Here is a 7,323-nt window from a genome sequence, read left to right on the forward strand (position 1 = left end):
TCAGGGCTTATATAGCCTTCTCCTGGCTCAGAGAATGTAACAACCTTTTGGACCCACTGGCCAATCAAAAAGTATCTTCTGAAAAACAAGCCTCCCACCCCAGGCTTTAGGTGCACTTTAGCCTAGGGGCAGGGAAGATCTTCCAAATTTGCATTCCCATTACAGGGCTGCAAATCGAGGAAGGAGGGTTCTTTTACATTGGAGATATTCAAGCAGATTCTGGATTATCCCTTCTCAAGTATGTTAAAATAGGGACTCCTTTGGGCTATAGATTAGACTAGAAGGCTGCTAAGGTCTCTTCAAACTTTACACTTCTCTAAATCTTTGAATATTGAATTTGGAATCAAGAAGACCCAAGTTAAAATCTCACCTCTGCCATTTAGTAGCAATGTAATTACAGACAATCTTCTCTATCTCTTTAAGTCTCAGTTTCCTCATCTGCAAAAAGAATATGATAATACATATAGTGCCTATATCATACAAAGCATTTCACAAAATTTAAAGTACCACATAAGTATTATTTATTATTATTGTTATCATTATTGCTTCAGAAAATGTAGTGGTATGGATACTCCTTCCCCTGAAGAAAGGAGTATCTGAAGAAAGTTATAATGCCTCCTATGCCCCAGTTGACAGTGCTTTTGAATTGCTGTGGCCAAGTAATTAATCCCTTAAGGGCTATCCTGCTAGTAATTATCTCTTCTAAATGTAGTCTGGTTCTGAGAGTATAGACACCTAGTTTGGGACTTTTTTTTCTTTGCCAAAGTTAAACTTGAAGGTTTTCTGTTTGGACATGGGTATAAGTCTTGCTTTTGAAACTTAATTCTGGAACTGAATATCTTCATCTGTAAAATGAGAGGGTTGGATTAAATGACTTGTGAGATTCCCTGTAGCACTAACTAAATCTCTGACCTCAGGAGTATGGTAAGACATTCTAGAGTTTGTGTTCTACTGGCATAGTCTTGGAGAACCCAAGTCATCAGCCATTAGATATCAGAGTAAAGTCTTACTGGAGGGTGTACTGGATAGACTCCATTAAAAAAATATCTGTAAGTTGCATTTTAAAAACTTGTCAGGAGATTTTCCTATTTAAAGGAGTCTCTTGAATCTTCTTGGTAACTGCTCATGACCCCATTTGGGGTTTTCTTGGTAAAGATATTGGAGTGTCATTCCTTCTCTAGCTCATTTTATAGATGAAGAAGTGAGGAGAACAGGTTAAGTGACTTGCCCAGGGTCACATAGCAAATGTTTGAGGTCAGATTTGAATTCAGATCTTCTTGACTCCAGACCTGGCACTCTATCCACTGAGTCACCTCCCTGCCCATCAGCAACAACAACAGGGTAAATTCTTTCATGAGATCCATAGTTATCTTTATCACTACCACTCTCTCTCTAAGCCTAAGATTTATCATTTTAAAAAAATGTAGATTTTCTTAAATCTAGCTTTCATAAATCAGGGACATGTGCCCATTCATTCAAAAGGAAATGTTTAATCAGTGAGGCTAAGCATCCATAAATTATATAATAATATATAATTATCCTTGGGGTAAATGGGTGCATAAAGTAAGAGTGGGAAAGGGCCTCAGAGACCAACTAATGGTAAAACTGTGGGCAAATCACTTAACTTCTGTCTGTATTTTTTCAATTTCCTCATCTGTAAAATGGGAAAAAGAGTAGCACTGACTTCCCATGGTTGTTGCAAGGATAATATATTATTTGTAAAGTGCTTTGTAAACTCTAAAGTTAACTATCATCATCATCATCATCATCATTGTAGTTCTTGTGGTTGTATCTTGACCAGGAATCTTTTTTTTTTTTTGGACACACCCTGAGAACAGGTCTTGTAGCCTCTGCTTGAAAATTGCTAGTGACAGGGAATTCACTCCCTTATGAGGCAACCCACTTCACTTTGAGCAGTTCAAATAGAATAAAAATCAGCCTCTCAGTAACCTCCACCCTTTGCCCCTAGTTCTACCTCCTGGAGTCAAGCAAAACTAATCTTCTTTTATACATGACAATCCTTGAAATACTTAACAATAACTATTCTGTCCCATTAATCACTACTTTTTGGATCTGGTTCTTTAACCAATTCTGAACTGGCATATGTGTGTACACACATATGCATATATGTATACATATGCTCACATATATACATATATACTCACACCTGTATACATATATATGCACACAGCGACATATATATATATACATACATTACGCATATATATATATTTCTCACTCAGCCTACATCTTAATATCTAATGTATGTCAAAGTAAGTATATCTTTTAAATGTTCAAAACTGATCTCTTAATAGCTTCCAATATTTTTTAGGTCTCAGAGTTTAGCTCATAGGCCTATAAGTTTCAAAATTAACCTTTCTTTGTAACTTGAAAGCACCTTTCTCCAATTCTTCTTCCTATTTTCTATATTTTTTCCCCAAAAGTTGTTAACAGCATTTTAGTGTATTTCTGTTCACAAGTTCTGTGGAAGGAAATTCTCCTGAACTTGGTAACTGAACTTATTGAGCTCAGCTAAGTGCCCTCTCACTATTTTCTCTTACCTAGGGTTTTAATTTGACATTAACCATTATTGTTCTTTAATCCCTAGTGAGATGATCAGAAAGGCTTCACAGGTGTTATAGACATAGTAGATAGCAGTGGTTCTCTAAAAGTGGTTCTGTGCACTCCTGCCTACTCAGAGATATATTTAGGGGTCTGCAAGGTCAAAATTATTTTAATAACAATACTGACTGCCTTTTCCAAGTACATAACTTTGTGAGGATAAATTTTCTTCAAAGACTTCAACCAAAACAACCTATCACAACAGAATGAATAAAGAAACAGATGGAAAAATCTAACTGCCTTCTATTAAGCCAATCATTAAAAGATTTGCAAAAAAAAATGTGTAAAACAATAACATTTTTCTCTTGAATTTTTTGTTTTGGAAAATGTAGTGATTTTTCACATGCAAAATATTTTGTTTGTGTTAAAATGTAATGGGCTTATTAAGGTGATTTTAAAATGAGTTAAATATTATTCAATTATCAGTTTTAAGTTTTAATATGACAACTATTTATCAATATAACCAACATAAACAAAAGCTCTTTTGAGTCCTCAAAAATTTTTAAGAGCCCTGCTCTCAAGAAGCAAAATGTCTAATAGCGTATAAATAGCCAACTATTGATGACAAAGGAGTTATAAACAACATTACTTTAATGTCTTTTGTGCATAAAATGTAAGGAATCAGCTCTAGGTGGAAGTTTGTATTTATTATGACACTGCAAGGTATCACAATGGATAGAGCACTGAAGTGAGAAGACCTGAGTTCAAATCCAGTCTTATACATTTACTAATTGTATGACTCCAGGCAAGTCACTTTAACCTTTGTTTTTCCTCATCTGTAAAATGGGAATAACAATAGCACCTACCTCCCATGGTTATAGTGAAGATAACATGAAATTATGTTTTTAAATTACTTTGTAAACTTGAAAGCATTATATGTGTGAGTCTTTTGTTCTTTTCATCTCCTTTTTTTTTCTTCTTCCTCCTCCTCTTCTTCATCTTCATCTTCTTTATCACCATCATCATCACCTCTTCCTCCTCCTTCTTCTTCTCCTTCTTCTCCTTCTCCTCCTTCTCTCTTTCCTCCTCCTCCTACCCTTCCTCCTCCTCCTTCTCCTTCCTCCTCTTCTTCTCCTTCTTCTTCTTCCTCTTCTCCTTCTCCTTCCTCTTCTCCTCCTCCTTCTTCTTTCTCTTCTTCCTCTTCTCCTTCTTCCTCTTTTTCCTCCTCCTTCCTCTTCTTTCTCTTCTTCTCTTTCCTCTTATTCCTCTTCTTCTCCTTCCTCTTCTTCTTCTTTCTTCTTCTTTTTATTATACTTGGTTGCAAGCTTTACTTCATCATTAGTTTCTGTTCAAGCCAGTCACCTTGATTTCTCTGACATAGTTGGCCTAAAATAATCATGGATTCTTATTGATTAGGAAGTTCTCAAGTTGCTCTTCATTTATTTTTCTCCCTGAAAGAGCAGAACCAGAAGCGATGGGTACAAGATGCAAAGAGACTAATTTTGGGTTGATGTTGGGAAAGACCTCCTGACAATTAGTTATACTAGAGATATAATGTATAATTTTGAATGTAATGGATTCCCCCTCACCTGAGATATTCAAGCAAAGCCTGAAAGATTTCTACTTGCTATGCTATAGAATTTTCTCTACAAAAGAGGTCAGGTCCAGTTTGAACCAAGAGGCCTTCGAAGTCACAGAGATTCTATGACTTGGAGTCTGTGATTTCTGACATAATAACAAATCATTTTTATAGGCACTTAAATAATTCATTGAGTCATTTGGAGAGGGTCAAAGGGCGAGGATGCCATTTGAACGAACAGGTTTAAGCTAGGGGAGAAGAGGTCAGAGGTTAAGAGAGACCCTCATTACTCCAGGAGGATTCTGGGGCTGGCTTCTTGCACGCCAGACTGCATTAGACTCACACTGAGTGTTTGTTAGCACAAAGCCCTGAGCTGCAGGTGTTCTTCACTGTACAAAGTCTTCAAAGATCAGCCTCAAATGTTTCTGTTACTATAAAGAGGATTAAAAGGATTTAAAAACATAGCGGGTCGGTCCAAGTACTAGCATATTTGCCAACATTTGTGAAGAGGGAGGAGGGGAAAAAAGACGAGGTTATATCAGCTAGAAATCCTGGAAGTTGGGGGGAAACATACCTTTCAGGTTTTTTATAGCCTGAATGTGGAACTGTAGCACTTTCAACTGGAACTCATTAAGAATTCATGGGGCAGAAAATGTAAGGGGTTCTGGAAACAGGGACTTTGAAAGGCCAAAAGCTAGCTATAAATAAAATGCTGTTGATATTCATTTTTTTTCCTGGTGGTTAAATACACTTATTACAACAGAATGCTTACTTGTAGTGAGCCAGATGATTTTTGACTTTGAAAACCTAGTTCCAATTGAAAGGCACTTTGACATTAAGGACTTATGTTGCCCAGATAGATATGGGACCCAGCTATTATTCAGTCTCCACAAACAATTTTGTCAGACTGTGTGAATTGAAGATATTGAAAAACATCACCTGCAGGTGGAGGTACTAATGTAGGCATCTGGCCTAATGGTTAAAGGTACCACTGTTACTGCTTATCATTATTTTTTACTTCAAATTTCCAATTATTTTTCTTTCAACTCTTCCCCCAACCCAGTAAATTTACAGGTTTTTTTTTCTGTTTTCTTCTATAAGAGCATTTTGACTTTCAGCAATCTAGTAAAGGACAATGTTGACTGTCAGAAGGAATCCAGTGCTGTGATTTTAAGGAAAATGTTACTTTATTTGTACCTTGGTTTCCTCATTTGATGAATAGGGATAAAAATGCATGCCTCATTTACTTCACAAAATTCTTGGTATTTTTGGTTAGGGTAGGGTTGAAATCAAAGATCTGTTTTTTATTATGTTTATAAATAAGATGCAAAACCACATAGACACACATAAACATGCTTACAAAAATCCTTATTTCTTGTCTAAATTATATCTGAGTCCATTTTCATATTTGATTGTTGTTGTTTGTTGGCAGAAGTCAATTTGTTCAAGGTAAAACTGAGACTCTTTGCAGATATGGAAGGCATTATGGTATGGTGAAAACAAAACAAAAAACCGAAAACAAACAAAAAAATCCCACTGGCTTTGCAATCAGAGGAAATGGATTCTTATTACAACTTTTCCCCTTATTATCTATGAGATGATGGGAAAGCCTTTAAACTTCATTGAACCTCAGTTTCCTGATGAGTAAAAGAAAGAAGTCAAATTAGATAACTTTAAAGATGTTTTACAGTTCTAAATTTATGAAAATTCATTTCAACAAGTAGTTTGGTACATGACCTAGACTCATTAATTACTATTTGTTTGTTTTTCATGTCTTCTCTTCAGCTAGATTATAAACTTCTTGAACAAAGGGACTTTTTTCATTTTTGTCTTTGTACATATCAGGTAAAGCTTAATGTCTTAATAATAGTGTTTGTTTTTAAATACTTGAATTTGATTGTATTTATTAAGCTTCTACTATGTTCTTGATCTGTGCTAAATAATGTGCAAAATTAAAAATAAACCTAAGGCATAGCCCTTGCCCTCAAGGAGTTTATAGTCTACCTGGTGAAGTAAGAGATATGTGCACTGTGAAACCACCTAAACAGTATTTATGACAGTCTTTGATCACAACCCAAAATGAGCAGCACAGGCAATTGCTACAGTTCAGAGAAAGGAGGAATTGATGATGTGAGCTGGAATGGTCAAAGAAAGCTTCATGGAAAATAGGAGATTTGAGTTGGCTAAAAGATTCAGATAAGTTTTCAATTGTGTCTAACTCTTCATGACCAAATTTGGGGTTTTGTTGGCAAAGATACTGGAGTGATTTGCCCTTTCTTTTTCCAACTCATTTTACAGAGGAACATTTGAAGCAAACAGGGTTAAATGAATTATCCAGTGTCACCCTTCTAATAAGTGTCTGAGGCCAGAATTCAACTCAAGAAGATGCATCTTTCTGATTCCCAGGACAGTACTCTGCCCACCGTGCTACCTAGCTTCCCTCATGTAAGTTGGTAGAATTCAGATAAGTGGAACGGAAAGAGAAACACCATAGAGTAAGGAACTAGCCTAAAAAAGGTGATAGGGGGAGGGGAAAAGTCATCATTAAGAGACCATAAGTAGTCAACAGGGCTTGACTGGAGAGTTCAATATGAGAGACGATATCAAATAAATAATTTTGGATAGGTAAAGGGGGAGTCAGATTATAGAGAGCCTTGAATGCTAGACCTAAGGAATTTGGCCTCTATCCTTTAGGCCATGGGGAGGGAATGGAGTTTTCTGAACTGAAGAGTGACATAATGACAGTGATGTATTAGAGGCATTAAGCATGGAACAGTACCCAAGATGGCTTGAAGTGGGGAAGTCAGAGAGAACAGGAGGAGACTAGTGCAATAATTAAGGTGTGAGGTGATGAGGACCTGGGCTGGGGTGGAAATGTTTGTGGAAGGTGTACGGGGACACTGTATCCACTGTAGCTAGTTAGTTGTTGCAGTTTCTGCTTGCGATGGAAGTTTGCCTTGGCTACTGAACCTTCCTAAATGACTGTTCATTCCAGTCCTCTTTAGGGACTGTGGAAGGAAGGAAGGGAGGAAGGAAGAAAGGAAGAGTAGGGAGCAGAGATGGATTCCAGCAGAGAGGCTGAATTTGAAATAAGCTGAGGTAGGTCTGGGAAAGAGAACGGGAGGTAAAAGGATCAATTTGGGTTGACTGATTCTCTTGGTAATTACTTCCAATTAAAACAA

This window comes from Petaurus breviceps, unplaced genomic scaffold (assembly GCF_028583685.1).
Source record: "Petaurus breviceps papuanus isolate PSGF00001 unplaced genomic scaffold, PetGlider_PUasm1.0 90702, whole genome shotgun sequence".
Taxonomy (NCBI): domain Eukaryota; kingdom Metazoa; phylum Chordata; class Mammalia; order Diprotodontia; family Petauridae; genus Petaurus; species Petaurus breviceps.